At 29.0% G+C, this 21,893-nt stretch overlaps 1 protein-coding gene and 2 long non-coding RNA genes across 7 annotated transcripts in view; 1 reads left to right on the top strand and 2 right to left on the bottom strand.

Moving 5' to 3' along the window:
• The window catches only part of LOC130664099 (collagen alpha-1(XVIII) chain-like), an 826,723-nt gene that overhangs the window by 452,547 nt on the left and 352,283 nt on the right, over nucleotides 1-21,893 (bottom strand). The window lies entirely within an intron of this gene.
• LOC130664106 (uncharacterized) lies at nucleotides 1,566-3,580 on the bottom strand. Its single transcript, XR_008989304.1, has 3 exons — nucleotides 3,267-3,580; nucleotides 3,115-3,192; nucleotides 1,566-3,032 (listed from the first exon to the last, which is right to left on the bottom strand). It is a non-coding gene; the product is annotated as an uncharacterized LOC130664106 (long non-coding RNA).
• Nucleotides 3,650-5,348, top strand: LOC130664104 (uncharacterized). The gene is made up of 3 exons (XR_008989303.1): nucleotides 3,650-4,778; nucleotides 4,853-4,930; nucleotides 5,013-5,348. It is a non-coding gene; the product is annotated as an uncharacterized LOC130664104 (long non-coding RNA).

The following is a 21,893-nucleotide window of genomic DNA, read 5'->3' as shown; positions in this document are numbered from 1 at the left end:
CTATAAAAGAATAACTTAATGTTCAAATAAAACATTTGTATTCGCATATATACAGGTGACATATGCATGTATATATATATATATATATATATATATATATATATATATATATTGTAACGGGTTTTTCACCACCGGGGATCTACCGGAGTGAAGTCCGAATACACTTACGATTTTTGGCAACCTTATTCAAAATTTATGGTTGGGCGCCAGGTGATTTCAATTTCACCAAATAAACAATTATCGAAATCGGCTCAGGGTGGCGGATCGGGGAAAGGTCAGGCACTTAAGATTACGATAAATAATTAATCAGAATTAACACAAAATAATTAGTCGTATATTAAACAGAAAGTAATTGATCGGTATCACAAAAATAATCGGTTACAAACAAAATAATAATTTGCCGTTGTCGGCTTGACTCGATATAAACAAAATTATCAAAAAAAAGTCGTAGTTGATCGAAAAACACGATTAGTTCATTGCTCGGAGAAAACACAGTTGGTTGACGGAATTAAAATAAAATCATTTTATTTTTCACACAAAATACTTGACGAATGACGTCAGAGTATTGTAAACGTAAGACTCGACTGCGGTACGAATGAGACACGGATAATCCGTAATTCTCAGAATTGCTCGATGAAATAAAATAAAATATAAAATAATATTTTATTTCGGTAACGCGTTCAATTTCACGATCACACAGTTAACACGCGAAATTAATTATTTTATTAATTAATTATTATTGCACTTCACTCGTTTATTAACAAATCGGTTGTACACTTTGTTCAGTTTCGGGCCGAGGCTTCGGCTTGTTCACTTGTTCACTTAATCGGTTATTGTCGGTCGAAATTAATTGTCGTGATCAATTAATTTAACTAGTCGTTGATCAAAACTCGGATTGGTCGTTTTAGTCGTAAATCGCGTTGTTCAATCGTCGGGATCGAAATTGGTCGGAGTCGAATTGTTCAAATACAAAAAAACGTGGCCGTTTAGTACGGCGTCTATCCCGGATCTCTCGTTTCAATCCATGCGTTGGATCGTTTGCTCGGTCAAAGTCGGAATTTTTCGTCATAGATGTCACCAAAAGTTGCTCACCGGGTAATTATTTATTATTTCAAATAATTTTTAAACCACGGGTCGATGTCGAATTTTCCTCATGTTACAATATATATATATATATATATATATATATATATATATATATATGTGTGTGTGTATAGAAATATATATGCAAGTATAAATGTAATTAAAATATATAAAAATAATTATTATTTCCACAAATAATCATTTACAATAAAATATATACGTAAATATACATTAATTCTACGTGCATGTACTACATACACAAATATATATATATATATAAACATTGCATGTATGATATAAAACATACATATATTTCTCTATACAATTTAAACTAATTACAAATATATTTATCAATAAACAGAAATACTGCATGTATGACATATACATAATATTAATCTACTATCCAGTAGGTATTCATTTAATACACCATCTTGTACGAAAGAGAGCATACAAATAGGCGAGACAAACATATATGAGTGGGCGTCAGGAATACCATGCGGTAACCTGAGTACTGGGCGGAGTAAAACAATAAGAGCAAGGCCCAGAATAAATAAGTAAACGCCTGCAGCGAGAGTAAGCTACCAACTTACTCCGGCTGTTATCCTAATACTAAAAATCAAGAAAAGATCGTTCAGAGGGCTGTAAAACCCTCAAATTTCAGAATAACTTTACCAAAATTATAAATTCATCTATTATTTAGTGCTCGTAGCATTTTGGTCTTGTATAATTTAAAATTTACCTATAACTTTCAATAATTTATTTATTAACAAATTTATCGGATGACGACAGCATCTCAGATTTGTTTAAATAAATATGATTGTTTATAAAGCATATCATATTTATTTAAATAAATAATAATTCTCGGTACTTCATCTCCGATAACGCCGGAAGAGCTGGATCATCGATAAAGTTTTTGATGAATAAACAATAACTATGGGAGAGCGTTTCTGCGTCTTTTCTCATAGCCCCTACCATAGGGCCCATCTAATATTCCAAAGTTGAGAAAAGTCACTGCAACCGCTAATTAATCAGTTCGTTTTTACGCTTCGTTACTGCCGGGAGTGACCCCGTTATCGAAGTTTTTTTTATAAAGTATTATTTTCGGCTGTGATCCCGCTTTGCGTCCAATAAAGGATGATCATTCATTCAGTTTCAAGGATATTTCAAATTTTATCATTCATTCCATTTCAACGATATTTCAAATTTTATCATTCATTCAATCTCAAGGATATTTCAAATTTTATCATTCACTCAACTTCAAGGATATTTCAAATTTTATCATTCATTCAATCTCAAGGATATTTCAAATTTTATCATTCATACAATTTTCAAGGACATTTCGATCTTCACCACCACAAGTTTCAATTCAAGAATATCAATAAATTTAAATTCATCCCCTGCGTTAAAATAAAAGGGTGCAGTGATTTTTATCTGTTTGTGAAGTGAAATTTATGGGCAATTAAAATAATTTAATTAAAATTTATTAGTGGAAATTTATAAAATCCAGTGACATTAAAACAAGTTTGTGAAGTTTCATTTTTAGGATTTCTTTTAAAAAAATCACAACAAAAAGGTAACGATTTTTGCTCACGAAAGTATGCTCTCTTTCCCTTTTACAATAATTCAGAATTTGTAAACAATTTGTGAACAATTGCATTTTTTTTCCTCTAAGTACACTGAATATTTTTGTTTGTTTCAATAAATCTAATAAATATACATTGCATGCATATTCTTGAACGAACCTTCCGATCAAACACTAGTTATAAACATAAACAATAAAACTAATTAGTTGTTAATATTTTAATATGTATGAATGAAATAACATCCATACATTCTTTGATTGGTGTTTAATTTTATATAAAATGACTTCACTGGCAATCCAATCCAATTTCAAATATTTTATTCAGTAATATTTCGCCAACCTCCCGGGGATGGCATCTTCAGACTTCCTAAGTTAATTTACATTTTTGTTACAATTTTGTTACAATTTATCCATAAAAATTAAATAATATAATAATTTATAAAACTTACAATATTGAAACGTGGAAATTTTTAATAAAAATATGAAATTATTATTTAATTTTAAATACAATTTTACTAATTATAGATCTGTAATCAATATATATTAAAATAGAAAAGCACGTGTCTTATAGAGGTTATTTAATTATTATTTTATTTTATACCTTATTAAATGTGAAAAATTTACGTAAATGATTTTTTTCTTCTTTTTCTTTTTCATTTTTACAAGTAATTTATATTTTATAATTATTAACTATTGTTATTTTATTGTTATATATAAAGAAAAGTTATAATGTTGTACCTTCAACGATTGATGTTATAATGTGATATTTTTTGGTTAGTTTGTAGTCGGTAATAGAGTTATTTTATTTATTTATACATTGATTTTTTATCTTGTAGTTGTCGGTAATCGAGTTATTTTATTTATCGGTACATTGATTTTTGATCTTTTACTTGTACTATTGTAGATAATGTGGTATTTTAATTTATTTGTATATTTATTTGTATTCATTTAATAGACAAAGTTTTTTATACTGCAGATGAAAAATACAAACAAGAAAATTTAAAATTAATTAAAAATGCTTTAATAGATAATAACTACCCAATAGATTTCATTAACAAATATTGTAATAAGAGATGGAAACATCTAGTAGATAAAAAAAATAATAAAATCAACAATAGAAACATTACAAATAATTTAGATATGTCTAAAACTATTAGTTTCCCACATGATGATAATTTGAACATATTTCTAAGAAACGTTTTTAGAAAATATAAAATTCCGGTAACCTTTAAAATTGAAAATAGTTTAAAACAGTTCTATAATAGTGGAAAGGATCCTATAAATCATTTAGAAAAATCAGATTGTATTTATAAAGTAAATTGTATGAATTGTGAAAAATGTTATGTTGGCCAAACGAAAAGATGGCTTAAAACTAGAATAAATGAACATAAAAACAATATTAAACTTAGCCCAAGCAAACATAACATGCTTACAATTCATAGAATTAATAAAGACCATAATTTTAATTATGATCAAGTTAAAATTTTAGATACAGAATCAAATTACAGAAAAAGATTAATATTAGAATCAATATATATAGAAAGAGATAAAAATACAGTCAACAAAAGAAAAGATACAGAAAATTTAAATGAGTCTTATAACAACCTTATTAAACAAAAATAGAGTCAATATTCACCAACATTCATAAAATTTAAATTATACAAATAAATTACAAACCATATTATCTACAATAGTAGAACTATAATAGAGTCAGATATAACAATAATGAACTAAATTTAATAGTAATTATAATATTCACCAACAGTCATAAATTTTAAATTTATACAAATAAATTAAAATACCACATTATCTACAATAGTACAAGTAAAAGATCAAAAATCAATGTACCGATAAATAAAATAACTCGATTACCGAAAACTACAAGATAAAAAATCAATGTATAAATAAACAAAATAACTCTATTACCGACTACAAACTAACCAAAAAATATCACATTATAACATCAATCGTTGAAGGTACAACATTATAACTTTTCTTTATATATAACAATAAAATAACAATAGTTAATAATTATAAAATATAAATTACTTGTAAAAATGAAAAAGAAAAAGAAGAAAAAAATCATTTACGTAAATTTTTCACATTTAATAAGGTATAAAATAAAATAATAATTAAATAACCTCTATAAGACACGTGCTTTTCTATTTTAATATATATTGATTACAGATCTATAATTAGTAAAATTGTATTTAAAATTAAATAATAATTTCATATTTTTATTAAAAATTTCCACGTTTCAATATTGTAAGTTTTATAAATTATTATATTATTTAATTTTTATGGATAAATTGTAACAAAATTGTAACAAAAATGTAAATTAACTTAGGAAGTCTGAAGATGCCATCCCCGGGAGGTTGGCGAAATATTACTGAATAAAATATTTGAAATTGGATTGGATTGCCAGTGAAGTCATTTTATATATAATAAAACTAATGTTATTTTATATTAATTCGAGTGGATCTAATAAAATTCAATGTTTTATCGTTTAACTCCATCTAGAACCTAGTTGAGTTATCCGACGGACGAAGTTGAGGTTTGTTAGATTGATCGTTGACAATTAAAATCTGTTCAACTCAGAACTATTATTCAAATTAATAATTATTTATCTGAATTCAACTTAGAATATTCTAGTACTCAAATAAATTTGTTTTAATATTCTATGATCAAATCATTGAAAGTTTTTTTTTTTAGAAATATTTAATTCGTCTAATTGGTTCAATTCTGATTAATTTGTTCCGAATTTCTACTTGAAAATTCCCAATAACGTTTCTCTGTCTATCGTTAATGTATTTTTCTGTAGTTTTATAAAAGGGTTGTTACCTCTCTTTTATTTGACTGAAAAATTCATTGATTGGTTTGCGGTTGAAGGATTATTATTTCTTTGGAAACTTATTCAGGATCGGAAATTCACTCACTGATTCATTCCCATAAATTAAAATTCGAGTGTAGCAAAGATTTTATTCGAAGCATTTTTTTTTTTTTTTTTTTTCTTATTAGAATTTTGCAACTAATCAAAATTTGATTAACATCGGTAAATGCTATTTCAAGTAAAATCACACTGCTTCCTTACACTCTCCTCTTATCCAGGAAAATAGCTATCTTAAACCTCCCGTAAAACACAATGATGACAGATAGCAATTAAGAGATCGACCCTCGAGGTGGTCAATGATCTTTTCGTTGGTTCGCTGAGTGTATTAAAAATTTCCTATAATTATATCATTTCCTTTCTGTCCAATTAACCTTGTTGAACATAAAGTAAAGAAAAGAGGTTCAAACACTCGAATTCATTAAATCATTTGATATCATGATTGTTTTTTTTTATGAATCCGTGAAGGAATCCTGTATCCTGAGTCCGGAACAAGTTAATTGTTATATTTTCTTTCTCAATAACTAAACCATATTCTGAACTTTTATTGAGAGCGTCTTTCGAGACAAGAATTGTTATCAAAATGTTTTCGAACAGAGCCAATGGCGCCAAAGCTACGCAGGCCTAAGGGCTCTGTTCCAAAACTTAAGTATTGCGATTGCTACTCCTGTACGGAGTATGCTAAGATCTGTTCTGGTGAACGTTATCACCGACTTTTAATAAGACCTAACTTATTATTTGTAAGAAGGGATATTCCCCTTACTAAACCTCTTATCCTAAAGAAGTTAAAATATAGATTGATCCCGATCACCGAGGTCAAAAGACCTTTACCTTTAATCTACATAAGCGAAGCAGATCCACGATTCCACTTCTACGCAGACCAATTCTTGTCCGGACCTTCGCAATTGGAATCATATACGGGGGTACCCGACGATCACGTGGAACTGATTATTCTGGAGTAATTCAAGGAAAAGGTACCTTTTAAAATACGTCCCCTTTTCCCACCAACGTGAGTAGAAATAAAATTTTAATTCAAAGATCAGAGGTTATTCCTGGGAATCTGTAGATTCCCAAAAATACTAAAATAACAACTACTTTCCCCATCGGCCCAAATATCACCGGGCCATAACACCACCTAACGTTGAAAAATAATATTATCAAGTTAAGACCTTCAAAGCTTTGGCGCTTTTGCCACAATCTTGCCTATAAAACAGTGCCTCACTTCCTACTGGATTGCGCACTCTTCGATAATCCCCGTTGCCAATTCCTCCAAATCGCTTCGAATAACAGCGACAATTTAAATCAACTAATTTTGCTTGACGACCACACTAGAACGAGCTCCAAAGCTCTTGTCAAGTATCTGTAAGCGTACTCTGAACTACTTCAACAAAACAACATCGTTTGACCTGTGTTGAAATCAGTGCTGTAATAGCCGATCCCTTAATCCTTTAAACATTTCTTAAAGTGTTCTTTAAGATATGTTAAATTTTAAATTATTAATCTTTTATTTTTATGTACATATCAATATTTCTAGTCGACCTATCGCCAGTGTATTAAAGATGTATTCTTATAAGCACTTTTAATATATAATAATAATTACGTTTTGAATAATTACGTCACCTGAATGATGAAAACCTTCCGAAAAAGTTTGTCTTATACATTTTTTCGAAATCTATAAAAATTTCTATACAAATAATTGATTAATAGATTAAAAGAAAAGTAAAATTCAAAAATTCCTTTACTACGGCCCAGCCTTAAAGTAGCTATCTGGCAGATAGTTTGTGTTACGTTCTGGCTTCAATTATATTTAAATATAAATTTTCGAATTTTTTTTTGGGCAATACATAATAAAATTTTGGTCACTCTGATGAAGAAAAATTCCTCAACAGAGTAACTAAAGCAGATAAGCGATTTCCGCGAACACCGTCGTGGCCCGTAGTCTCAACTCATGACGAGGCATGAGACCCGGGCCTCGACGACGTTCTCTAGGGTAACCTGAGATGCGACGTTGGAAGATTTATAATTTTGTAATTTTTTTGTACTGGATCTGCGGAGACAGAATAGTCAGTCAGCCGACGAACATCTAGGGCCCCGGACCTCTGTCCGGTGACCGACTGACTTGAAATTTAATGTTTTATTGAAGAATATACTTAAATTCATTTTAAATTGTGTATTATTTAAAATTAAACCCTTCAACCAAAATTTAAAAACTATTAGAGTCGAACAGTGACATCACAGGAAATCTATAGATTTTCCAATGATGTCTACCTGGGAAATATTTAATTCTTATCTAATTAAATAATAAATAATATGAATTAACATTTAGTCAGAATGTTACATTGGTGCTGTGCAGTAGGATGCTGTGAGACTCTCCAAAAGTCTGGGTTTTTTTTTTGGATAATTTAATCAATCACAAATAATATAAAAGTGTTGCTACGGACTATGAAATAAAATGAATCAAAAAGTGAAATAAATTGCAAAACTTCAAAATGGAAAATAATTTTATAATATTAGGCGGCTATGAAACTATAGTCAAATAAAAGTGACGTTTGAATTTTTAAAATGTGTTTCGCTAGTGTTAGCGCCAGAAGTAGTAAATAAAAAGAGATAATTTATTATTATCGCCGTAAAGTTTTGTTGAATTCGTATCGAATAACTTTATTTCGCCACCGTTGTGGGACCTAAAGAATAGAAAACTGAATATTTAAAGCCGAAAACTCTGGATTATCAATAACAATTAACAATTCCATGTGAAACGAAGTCAGTTTTATTTACTAAATATTATTATAATATAAAAGTGCAATGCAATAACAGTTCCAATGGCAATTTGCTTAGTGCTTATAAAAATGTCAATTGAGGCTGCGCTTACTATATCTAATATAATTGTTTAAAGTTCTTGTTAAGGTGAAATACTTTACTATCTTACAACTATGTGCGAGTGTTTTATCTATGCAATGCGCATAAAACGATCGGTATTCATCGGTTTAATCTTATCGTGAAACGTTTGGATCATCTAGATTAATTATGTTTCGCAAGGTTTTTTTTTTTAACTAAAAAGAAAAAAAAACCTGTATAAATGTCTTGCCGCTGGACGAATCACCAAAACATTATAATTGAAAAAAATAATTTTAATTTGAGAATTTCAATATTCTACCAAAATTTATTTAAAAATTAATTACTTTTATATTTTTATTATTTTCAAAATATGCTACGGATATTTTAAATTTATATTGCGATTGTATTTTTGTATTTAAACGCGATTGTATACCATATAATAATTCCTGTTATAAAATATTGTTTTTATTATAGTTTTATTGTTGCAATGGATTTTATAAGGTGTCGCTCGATATTGGTCTCATACTGATGCGATATCACAATTTAAAATTTATTTAATTACAAATAATACTAGCAAATAATCGATTAAATTGAATTATGTTAATTGAATGAATTCAAAATTGATCTTATATTTTTTGTTTGTTTTGTTTTCTCATATAATTTATATAGCTACACAATTCAAAAGGTGTTTCTTGAGCCAGTTATGCATATTTATGTGATATTATGATTCAAAATGTTTTATTATTACACTAAATAATACCGCGTGGATACTTTGAGGAAATGTTTTATTTATGTTTTATTGTGTATCAATTTATTTTGCAACGAGATCAGTTGAGATGCTCATCAATAAATTAGTAAGACCGTGATTGTTATTATTTTATGATCAGGTATCAAAGCTGGTCTCAACTAGTTTAAATAAAGCATAATAAATATATTTGCCTAACGCCGGTCTTTAACGATCACAGATCATTATCATTCATTCATTAGAAAATCATCATTCATTAAAAGCGTAATACGCTCCATAATGACTCGCGGAAACACCTTATATTTAATTCTGATAAAAAATCAATCATTTAATTTATTTGTAATCTTGTTTTGAAACAAATTTATTAATTTGAATTCATTGAGTTATTCGTATAGTTATTATTTTAAATAGGCATCAATAACTATGCTCTTTTGATTAGAATATTAAGTGATGTTCTAACGGATTTACCATAATGAGTTTGATTTTGAAACTCATTTATAATTTTACTTTATTTCAAATTTATGTAATTTTAAATATAAGATGAATAATCAATTAAATGTTCCGGGGTCGGAGACGGAACTCCAGAAAATTATGAAAAAACAAATTCGTATAAGGGCTCGATTACTTGCATTAAAAGAGCAAGAATCAAGTGGACATAAGATACTACCTTCAGCAGAATCAGAGTCCCTAAAATTAAAAGCTCATTTATTGAACGAAGCCGCCATACGCGAGTTTCGAGAAAAATTTAATTCACAAAATTATTTACGAGCTCGATTGATTGCGTTTCGAGAGCAAGCATTAAACGGATGCAGGATTCTACCTGTGGTAGAATCTGAGTCCCTGAAATTGAAAGCCCGTCGCGAAAATGAAGTCGCGTTACGCGAGCAAAGAAAATTAAATCCAAAAATAAATTCCGACGTTTGTAATGGATCAGAAAAATCTGATGAATTCAAGACTGCTTGTGTTAGGACAGCAGTAAATTCAAGTAAATTTGAGCATAGAAACGTATCACATACGAATAATTTAAATAAAATTTCATGTAATTCGAAGCCAATGATTGACTTTAATTGTTTTAATGGAAATATTTCGAGTCACGCGTGTGTCAGTAAAGGGCTGCCTGTACTTGATATGTCAGGAGCTGATATAATTCGGTCTGCTCAAAATTTATGGAGAGCCGAAAATTCAAATAACCGGGTTGACGAGCATGTTGTTTTCGCAGCCACGGAAAATGAAGTTATGCCGATCCAAGCCAATAAAGTCTTTGAGATCGAGCATATAAGTAAATATGACCGCGTTGATTTAGTAAATTTAAAACCAATTAAAAATCAAGTATTACTTTATTGCTCAGAGGAGAATAAAGTAGAAAATCATTATGCTCAATCATTGGGTTCGAAAATTTACTCGACTTCGTGGATTGATAAAGAGGAAAATAATCAACAAAATAAAAGGCATCAAAGGTTTTATAAACATTATTATAGTAATGTAAGCTATGAATTTAGTGATTCTATGTTTTCAGGCTCAAACTTTATGAAGAATGAATTTTATATGATGTTCGGTATAACAGGTATATTTGACCTGATAATTTTAATTAAAAACGGTTTACGATTTTGTCTCAACATAAATATATTTACAAATAGTATCTGTAAAGTAAGATTAAAATTACCTCCCGATAAATATGAATCATTTGATATCATAGACAGTAATATAAATAATCAATATTTGGAATACAGCCTTAATTTGGACTAAAAAGTATTAGAATTTATAGATGTGTTTCTAATTGTGCTGACTAGTGTTGGATCAATTTCACGTATGTAAACGTCTAGGTTATATACGCTGAGATTTATGAAGAGAATTTTCAGAGACGTCCACTGTTAATCAACAACAGTTGGAAAGTCAACAGTTTGAATTTTAAATTTCACTTTAAGTTTATTATTATTAACTACAATTTTATGTGAATAATCGTATCTCAGGTTTAGGTTTGAATTCGGAAGCCAAGCACTTCATTACCGTATAAAAGGAAAAAATTTTGACTTTTACTTTTGGTTTATATAGAGTCAGTTATATGATAAATTAAAATTTATATCGAGTCACTTTATTGATGATAGAAGTCGCACCGATTTTATTAAAGCGCCGCGACTTATTTAAGTCGGGAGGTGTTACGTTCTGGCTTCAATTATATTTAAATATAAATTTTCGAATTTTTTTTTGGGCAATACATAATAAAATTTTGGTCACTCTGATGAAGAAAAATTCCTCAACAGAGTAACTAAAGCAGATAAGCGATTTCCGCGAACACCGTCGTGGCCCGTAGTCTCAACTCATGACGAGGCATGAGACCCGGGCCTCGACGACGTTCTCTAGGGTAACCTGAGATGCGACGTTGGACGATTTATAATTTTGTAATTTTTTTGTACTGGATCTGCGGAGACAGAATAGTCAGTCAGCCGACGAACATCTAGGGCCCCGGACCTCTGTCCGGTGACCGACTGACTTGAAATTTAATGTTTTATTGAAGAATATACTTAAATTCATTTTAAATTGTGTATTATTTAAAATTAAACCCTTCAACCAAAATTTAAAAACTATTAGAGTCGAACAGTGACATCACAGGAAATCTATAGATTTTCCAATGATGTCTACCTGGGAAATATTTAATTCTTATCTAATTAAATAATAAATAATATGAATTAACATTTAGTCAGAATGTTACATTTGCAATTCTGCAAATAAAATGGCTATTTGGTAACGTTCGACTCTGTAGCAATTGCACATAAAAATTCAAATAATTTAAAAAATAAAATTCTCTCAGTGATTTCGCATTAAAAAAAAATCTGCTGTGATAAAAAACAATTGAAATTAAGATCTCATAGCCATTAAAGTAAAATTATTAATTGATGTTTTAAATTAATTATATTCCAATCACTCGTCACTTAAAAACCAATGAAATCATAACAAGCTCATATTAGGATTGAAATTTTCATGGTCTACTGATGTTCGTATAGGGTACCGGAAATGTTGATACGAATTCGCGTATGAAACAGAAACAGAAATAGCAAGTTTTACTTTTTACCTATTTATTAATTTCATTATCAGTATTATTGATTACACAGGTCTATAAAAAAAAATTTTTCGTTTGGTGCCGCTCATTCTAGGTTATATTTTGGTTAATTAGCCCACAGGATGTCGTGCGAAGCTGTCAAAATTATGAAGCTACGTTCAGGTTTGTATCGATCGATATAATAACCTAAAAAACGTATTCTATCATAATTAATGTCATTATAATCAATAAATTTTTTTTTTAATTAATAATAATGATATGCCGTCGATATGCCAGCATTTAAATATAGTGGAAACCTTAACATGCAAACCTTCTCAATAAGACAATTTATAGATAAATTGAGAAAAATATAGATAGCCCGAACTGGGAATCGAACCCAGACCAATTCGGTATCGCGCCGAGTGCTCGACCAGTTCAGCTATCCGGCACTATAATGAGAACGTTTTCATTGAGATTTAAAGATGATGGAAGATAGATACCAAGGTCGCTGGGATGAGCATATGATGGCAGATTACTGTTGGAGTATTACACGGGAATGTCCTGAAGACATCCATCGGAGAAAATCTAAAAAAAGAAGGTTCTAACCTGTGAAATAAAATGTGTAATTAAATGTTTTTAACTGTTTTGAATTAAATGTTCTTTTGTTTTTTAATAAATGAAAATCTCGAAAACTATACGTAGCATTAAAAAGAAAGTATCACGTTTTTATCAGGGTACCGAATGTACATGAAATCAGTTTTACTTTTAGCAGCACCAAAATCATTGTAGACCTGTGTTATTAATAATAATATTCATATTTAAGAAAGCAATAGAGATTGTTCGACTATTTTAAAAGTTTTATTGATATATATACACACACACACACACATATATATATATATATATATATATATATATATATATATATATATATATATATATATATATATATATTAGGGTGTCGGTTATATACCAAATTAGATTTTTTTACTTGGGTATGATATAAATCATATATTTGTGATCCAAAAATAATAAAAAAAAATAAAAAAGTTTATTCTAATGCCGTTTAACCCTGCCTAAGTAATGATACATTCTCATTTCAGTACAATGAGAAAAATGTAATTACTTGCTTAAAAATGAGTGCACAGTAATGACTAATACATATTTTTGTCGGAAATTTCCCGCTCTTCAAAAAAGGTCTCTTGTGTTTTTTTCGTGAATCCAACTGTTTAAGAGATATTGAAGGTCAAAGCTAGATTTGTTTAAAAAAATTTGCGTTTTTGTTTGAAATTTTATGACTCTCTAACACCTAGACATAAAATTAAGCGCTGTAAACTTTCTTGTAGGAAATTTATTGCTCTTCAAAAAAGGTATCCAACACTTTTTCCCTAAATCCAACTATTTAAGTGATATCGAAGCTCAAAGTTGATAGATTTAAAAATGAATGTTTTTCGATTAAAATTCTATAACTCTCCAGCAAACGAATATTTACGTAAGCTTTTAACAGTTTTTTCGTCGGAAAATTACCGCTCTACAAAAGAGGATTCATTAATTTTTTTGATGAACTCAACCGTTTAAGAAATATTTAAGCATTAAGTTGAAAGAAAAGTTTCACAAATCATAGATTTTTCGTGAATAGATTGCGAAGAATTTTCCGACTAAATACTCATACAAATATTCTTGAGAATACATAATAAAAACTTTTTGAATTCATGCTAAAAAATTCAATAATTTAGCATATAAACCTGAATCAATACCAAAGAAACTATAACTTAATCAATCTCATAAATTTTTTCGTTACTACACTAATGCAAAAAATTAAAGGAGCAGAAAAATTTTATAAATTTTTTAGTGATTTTTGGAAGGCTGTAACTTGGTGAAAAATGATCGTATCGAGATTTAAAGAAAAGCATTTCGTAGCTTGAAATCTCTAGTTTTGATGCATTTTTTTCAAAAAATTGAAACTTTTTTTTTGTGTTCTAAATTTTTTTTTTGACATTATTTATTTTTTTTTGTCATTTCCTTGCATTTGCTGAGTCACCAACGCAAAAATTTGAGAAAAGTCGAAAAAAAAAATTTTTTTCATTTTGATTATGATTACACAATTAAAGGCACAAAACTTGCTCCTTTAATTGTTTAGCTAAACTTTGATGGATGATTCCCAAAAAACGGTTTGATAGATCAATTTAAAAATTCACAGGGGTCTTGGGGGTACATTAAGCTAAAAAAGTCCCTGGCAACATTAATTTTTTTATCGATATTTGCAGAGTAGCGGTTGATTTACTAAAAATCAAAAAAAAGTCTTTTTTTTGTACTTACTTCTAATGGATGTTAAAAATGAAAAAAATTTTTTTTTCCAAAAAATGATGGCAGGGTCTCGTAGGGAATTTATTCAAGTTTTCAACGCCGCCCTTTAGCTTTCTGTGCAATCATTGGTACCTGAAATATCGATGATCAAAGCCAAAAAGATTATTTTCTGTTTGAAGGCTGATATCTCTGCGACAAATCGTCCTACGAGGTTAAAAAAAAAAACCAAATTGAAGCTGAATAAATTTGCTAAACGAACTATGCATTCGTTTAGTTGAAAGAATTTTTTCGCGGTCCGTGGGCTCTTCAGAAAAAAAAAAAAATTTAGAAATTTTTGTCTCGCGGTATTTCTCATGTTTGCGCAATAACCAGAGCTTTTAAAAAATTTTGAAAAAAATGCATCAAAACTAGAGATTTCAAGCTACGAAATGCTTTTCTTTAAATCTCGATACAATCATTTTTCACCAAGTTACAGCCTTCCAAAAATCACTAAAAAATTTATAAAATTTTTCTGCTCCTTTAATTTTTTGCATTAGTGTAGTAACGGAAAAATTTATGAGATTGATTAAGTTATAGTTTCTTTAGTATTGATTCAGGTTTATATGCTAAATTATTGAATTTTTTAGCATGAATTCAAAAAGTTTTTATTATGTATTCTCAAGAATATTTGTATGAGTATTTAGTCGAAAAATTCTTCGCAATCTATTCACGAAAAATCTATAAAATTGAGTCAGTTTATTTATTCACTAAAAGTTACTCAAGTACACATTAATATTAAATATTAAAGTCATGATGTATTATGAGATATACCATAGTACAACTCAAACAGGTACTTGTTAGTCCGTCAAATGACAGAGGAGTACTCGAATAAAATCGTATTGAAATTTGGAATATAACACTTCTGAAATAAATGTCTCACCAGGGACACTACAAATCGTAGGCGCGATCTCGTGGCGAACACCGAACTACTCCCACTGATGCTGCCTAGCACCGGTGACTTTCCCCTTCTCCATATCGATCTTTTCTCCCGAGAAATTTTTTCTCTTGTCTTAAGCAACTTTTATTATTTTGGTCGGAGAATACAAAAATACTTGCGTGAAAAGAATAGTACTTGTTCCGAGAAATTTTATTCTGTTTAACCAAAAAAATAGAATAATGCTACAAAAAAATAATGTATCTTGCACCAAAAAAAAAAAAAAAATGGGGCAAGATACATTACTGGGTTTGTAAGAAATCACATAAAAACTTATATTTTCACTCATCTCTGAACAGTTAAAATATTTAAAGTACAAGAAAAAGTGATAATATTAGCCCTCGTGGTTGTGGAAATACCGAAATAATACCGGAACTATACGGTATAAATACTGCATAAATATGGTATTATTCAAGTTATTTTGGCCAGTTTTTTTGCCGCATTACTACCAAAAATTTACGAAAAAAATTCAGAATATTTACGGTAATAAAACAGAAAAAATACGGTATTTTAACAGCATTAAAACCGTAATTATACAGCATATTTTCGGCATTTTTGCAGCATCAAACCGTTCTACCCGGAACAAAAATTATATATAATTATATAAAATTTTATTTAATTATATATAATTATATATAACATTATAAAGTTATATGTACAATAACTGTCATGAAAAAAAAAAAAAAGCCGCCAACTCGTGGGCTCGATCCCGAGTCCTAATGATTTAAAGCCTGATCTGTTAACCACTATGCCAAATCGCTTATTCGAAAGTTGATACTAATTGTATTTATATCTATACAAGCAAACTTAAGAAAATTGAAAACCTCAATTTTCCCGGATTCTTATTTTCACATACATTCTTTTGTTTCAATAAGAAATGTGTGAACTAATAGAATAAAATATAAAATTTTACACTTTGCACATTTTCGATGATTTTAACCGCAGAAGCAAATATAAAATAAAACCAAATTTTTTACAATTTTTCATTAGATCAGGATAAATCTGGCAAAATCGCAGGATATCTACGGTATAATTACCAAAAAAATACGATTTTATTATTGTAAAATTATCGCATTATTGCGGTATTTATATAGCATTTTTTCGGTAAAAGTTCGGCATTTATATAGTTTTTTTACGGCATTTTTTTTGGTAAAAGTTCGGCATTTTTATAGTAATTTTACTATAGTAATCTGGTAACTCTACAGTATAAGTACAGGAAAAAAACTGGCCAATATAACCATATTATTACCAAATTATTACGGTAAATTTACGGCATGTCTATAAATGCCGAAAATTTACGGCATTCGCAAAACCGCGAGGGAGTATTTTTGGTGTAAATTCTTATAAAAAAAATGAAGTGAAGCAATTATTTTGAATGAATCTGATAAAATTAATATTTTATGTGAATGTAAATTATTTATAAAATTTAATAAGTACTCCATAATATTTTATTAGTAATAGCTTTCTAACTAAAACTTACAAAAACTCATAATTCACATAGCTTTTAAATTAAAATTGAATCTTTTAAGTTTTTACAAGTTAATTCGATTATAGATTTTCTTACTAATTCTCATAAAATTTTTATGAGAAAAAGGTCTGCATTTGTCCATGTGATTCCTGATTCAGTCTCGTAAAATTTCGAAGAAATACATGTTAAATATTTTCTCATAAAATATGACAAATGTTTTATGATATTCAATAAGATATTATCTCCTAGGATAACTCTTACTAAAACTTATAAATTCTGAAAATTTCGTATAAAAAAATAATCTTATTGAGATTTTGTAAGTATTATAACATCGGAATTCGCCTGATCAATTATTATTGAAAATACATTAGAATAAACTGTAACAATCTTATAGAAGTGAAAGTACTTATTCAATCTCATAATCGTGGGCGGAATTCGAGTCACAAAATCTCATAAATTAAAAAATCTAACTCATTCTTTAAAAAATCTAGTACAGAAATCATGATAGGAACCCTGATTAAAAAAGTGAATTGAAAAGTATTGAAAAAGATGAGAAATGAATCCTTTCGAATACTTTCTATACCCCAAGGTATTCATTTTGACATAAAATGAATACTTTTCAATCCCAAAATAATAAAAGAATTTCTGAACTTCCGAGGAATTGAAAAAGATTCAAATGAATTGATATTTTTAATCTTTCTGAATCCTTCTCAATACCTAAATAATCCGACATTTCGGATCAAGTGTGGGATTGAAAAAGATTGAAATGAATTGAAATTTTTTAATCTTTCTGAATCCTTCTCAATACCTAAATAATCCGATATTTCGATCAAGTGTGGGATTGAAAAAGATTGAAATGAATTGAAATTTTTGAATCTTTCTGAATCCTTCTCAATACCTAAATAGTCCGATATTTCGGATCAAGTGTGGGATTGAAAAAGATTGAAATGAATTGAAATTTTTTAATCTTTCTGAATCCTTCTCAATACCTAAATAATTTCACATTTCGGGTCATGAGTGGGATTGAAAAAGATTGAAATGAATTGAAATTTTTGAATCTTTCCGAACCCTTCTCAATACCTAAATTGAAATGATGAAAGATTGAATTCTTTTCAATACTTTCGAATTCCACTTTGGAATTAGAAAGTATTCAAACGATCGAAATTTCAATTCCATTCAATACTTTCCAAAACCGCCGAGGGATTGAAAAGAATTGAGATAATTTTCAATACTTTTCAATTCACTTTTTTAATCAGGGAAAACATCAAAAGCTTTGACTCATAGATTCTCATAAAAATTCATATGAGAATTTTTTTAAATCTCATAGTGTTCAGTCAAGACCCAATTCGCTACCACCTGAGAACGCCGAACCTCACCAATAGGTCGGCAGCACCTTCGCTATTTGAACTTACGCGCGAAATCTTGGCCAATGGGGAAATTCCATCATTTGAATAATTAGTTCCAACTTTGAATAAAAGAGTTGCGACATGAACCGCACTCATTGGCTCAAGATTTCTACAAGCTACGTGGATTTTCGCTATTGGCTGAAATTTCGTCAGCGTCGGCTATTAATTTTCTGATTGGTCTACCGCTCTGACGTCATAAAGAAACCGTTGTGAGCTTTCACTTTTCAACGTTTCCTTATATTCTCAACTTGCTTTTGAACAGTTCACCTCGTGTACTAAAATCGCTTCGCTATTATAAAAGTTTTCTTGTGCTTTTCAAGTAATTCTTGTGCTGAATTATATTCAATACTTAGTCAGTATATCAAGGCTGCTATTTATTGGATATAAATAAATTGTCATCCGCTAATAATAAATTACTCAAGGTAATTTCCGTGTGTTGAATCACAAAGTACCACGTGTTTCCTTTATACTCGTGTATTAAGTCGCATTCGCTATCTAGTATTTAGTCGCATTCGCTATACAGTATTCTTACAATTATATGTATAAAGTGTAAATAAACAGTTAAATTTATTTTATTCTAAAAGTGTGTAATTTTTAATTATTGAATTCACCACACCTACACCAGAATCCCACAGAGCATTCGCTCATTTAACACATAGATATTTTCGAAGCTCATAGATTCTCATAAAAAAATATTCAATATTTTATCAGAATTTATGAGAACTTTTTCACAAGGCTGTACCACCAATAGTTTAGCCTCCAGACGCTCTCAAAGTCCACTTTTTTTCAAAAATATGCTTTTAATGCACTTAGAAACGAAACTAATGGTGACAGACAAAAAGTTTAAATGGCAATTTTGTATGTTATTCAATACTCTAAAATAATACCATTATGACTATTTCTGTTTCACCAATAGTTTAGCTTCCAGACGCTCTTAAACTTAAAATTCTCTTGGAATATATTGCGCAAAACAAAATTTTTTCGCAAGTATAATAATTACTTAAATTACTTTAAAATATACTATAATAATAAACAAAAGTATTTTATTTTGGTGAATGTGTACAGAAAATATCAAACTTCTGTTTGGAGTCACTTATTATTTTAACTTATGAGCAATTATCCCTGATAAGAAACTCCGATTGAATCTGAAACTCAATCAGAATTCTATCAGTTTCAATCGGAAACAAATCTTCAATCAGAAATAGTCGAGAGCGTTCGGGGTCTCCGATTGACTTTCAATCGGACTCAATCGGATTCAATCGGAAAATTTTTTTTTTATTTTCTGATTGAATCTGATTGAAATATTTCAAAATAAAAAAAAAAATTTTCCGATATATATATATATATATATATATATATATATATATATATATATATATATATATATATATATATATATATACTAGACTGGGCCAAAAAAATTGACTATTTTTTTTTTCATAGCTATATCGAAAATGTTATTCAGAATGACAAAAAAAAAATTTCATGAAAGTTTGAGCCCTTAAAATTAATTTTAAGAGGTCTATCATCGCAATTTTTAATTTTAATTCATAATTTGATGTTTTACGTCAGAACTGCTAAAACATTCGAGTAAAAAAAATTCATTTCCAATTATTCTTATGTAAAATTAAATTCCCTACAAAAAAGGTCTGATTAAAAATTTTCGTCAGACAAGCCGTTTCCGATTAATTAAGCTTAACAAATTGATATATTTTTTCGATTTAACATTTTTACTTTTGAATTTTGTAACTGACAAATCAATAAATATCTAATAAAGACCATGACAGATTTTCGAAAGAAATTTAAGGCTCTACAAAAAAGGCCTCCTAACATATTTTGCTAAATTCACTCCTTCGAAAGTTATTTACGTTATTGGAATCGTTTTGACTCAAATTCAACCTTGAATAACTTTCGAAGGAGTGAATTTAGCAAAAAATGTTAAGAGGCCTTTTTTGTAGAGCATTAAATTTCCTTTAAGAATCTGTCATGATCTTTTTTAGATATTTCTTGATTTGTCAGTTACAAAATTCAAAAGTAAAAATGTTAAATCGAAAAAATATATCAATTTATTAAGCTCAATTAATCGGAAACGGCTTGTCTGACGAAAATTTTCAATCAGACCTTTTTTGTAGGGAATTCAATTTTACATAAGAAAAAGTGGAAATGAATTTTTTTTACTCCAATGTTTTAGCAGTTCTGACGTAAAACAACATCAAATTATGAATTAAAATTGAAAATTGCGATGATAGACCTCTTAAAATTAATATTAAGGACTCAAACTTTCATGAAATTTTTTTTTTGTCATCCTGAATAATATTTTCGATATAGCTATGAAAAAAAAAAATAGTCAATTTTTTTTGGCCCAGTCTAATATATACACTAATGCAAAAAATTAAAGGAGCAGAAAAATTTTATAAATTTTTTAGTGATTTTTGGAAGGCTGTAACTTGGTAAAAAATGATCGTATCGAGATTTTAGAAAAAGCATTTTGTAGCTTAAAATCTCTAGTTTCGGTGCATTTTTGGAACGAAGTTCCTTATGGCGCGTTGCGGAGGGGTACCCTAGCCGGCAAAAAACGTCCGTAACGCGAGAAAAAAAAATCGTTACCTTTTTATGTATAGTCTATGTATGTTGGCTATACACTGTCTAATGTATAGTCTATGGGATGACTGTTATTATTGTTGCCGTTTGCTATTATTATTATATCATTCGATAATTACACCATCTGGTGGTCAAAAGTGGAACCATCTGATCATTACTACTACGTTAAACGCAGGGAGGTTATACACAGGGTTGCGAATTCTTTAATGAGAATATTTGCAATCAAAAATTGAATTTTCGATCCGTAATTGAAATTATATCGATTGAAAAATTGAGAACACAAAAAAAAAGTTTCAATTTTTCTTTTTTCTTCGATTTTTTTGACATTTTTTGGAAATTTTTTATTTTTTTTGTCATTTCTTCGCGTTTGCTGAGTCACCCATGCAAAACTTTGAGTAAAGTCCAAAAAAATAATTTTTTAATTTTGATTATGATTACACAATTAAAGGAACAAAACTTGCTTCTTTAATTGTTTAGCAAAACTTTGATTGATGATTCCCAAAAAACGGTTCGATGGATCGATTTAAAAATTTACAGGGGTCTTGAGGGTACATTAAGCTAAAAAAGTCCCTGGCAACATTATTTTTTTTATCGATATTTGCAGAGTAGCGGTTGATTTACTAAAAAACCAAAAAAAGTCATTTTTTTGTACTTACTTCTAATGGATGTTAAAAATAAAAAAAAATTTTTTTTCCAAAAATGATGACAGGGTCTTGTAGGGAATTTATTCAAGTTTTCAACGCCGCCCTTTAACTTTCTGTGCGATCATTGGTACCTGAAATATCGATGATCAAAGCCAAAAGAATCATTTTCTGTTTGAAGGCTGATATCTCTGCGACAAAACGTCCTACGAGGTTAAAAAAAAACAAATTGAAGCTGAATAAATTTGCTAAACGAGCTATGTATTCGTTTAGTTAAACGAATTTTTCCGCGGTCCGTGGACTCTTCGGAAAAAAAAAAAAAAATTTT

This window comes from Microplitis mediator, chromosome 2, assembly GCF_029852145.1.
Source record: "Microplitis mediator isolate UGA2020A chromosome 2, iyMicMedi2.1, whole genome shotgun sequence".
In the NCBI taxonomy this organism is placed as follows: domain Eukaryota; kingdom Metazoa; phylum Arthropoda; class Insecta; order Hymenoptera; family Braconidae; genus Microplitis; species Microplitis mediator.
Note: the sequence above shows the minus strand (reverse complement) of the source record. Positions and strands in the feature narration are given on the sequence as shown.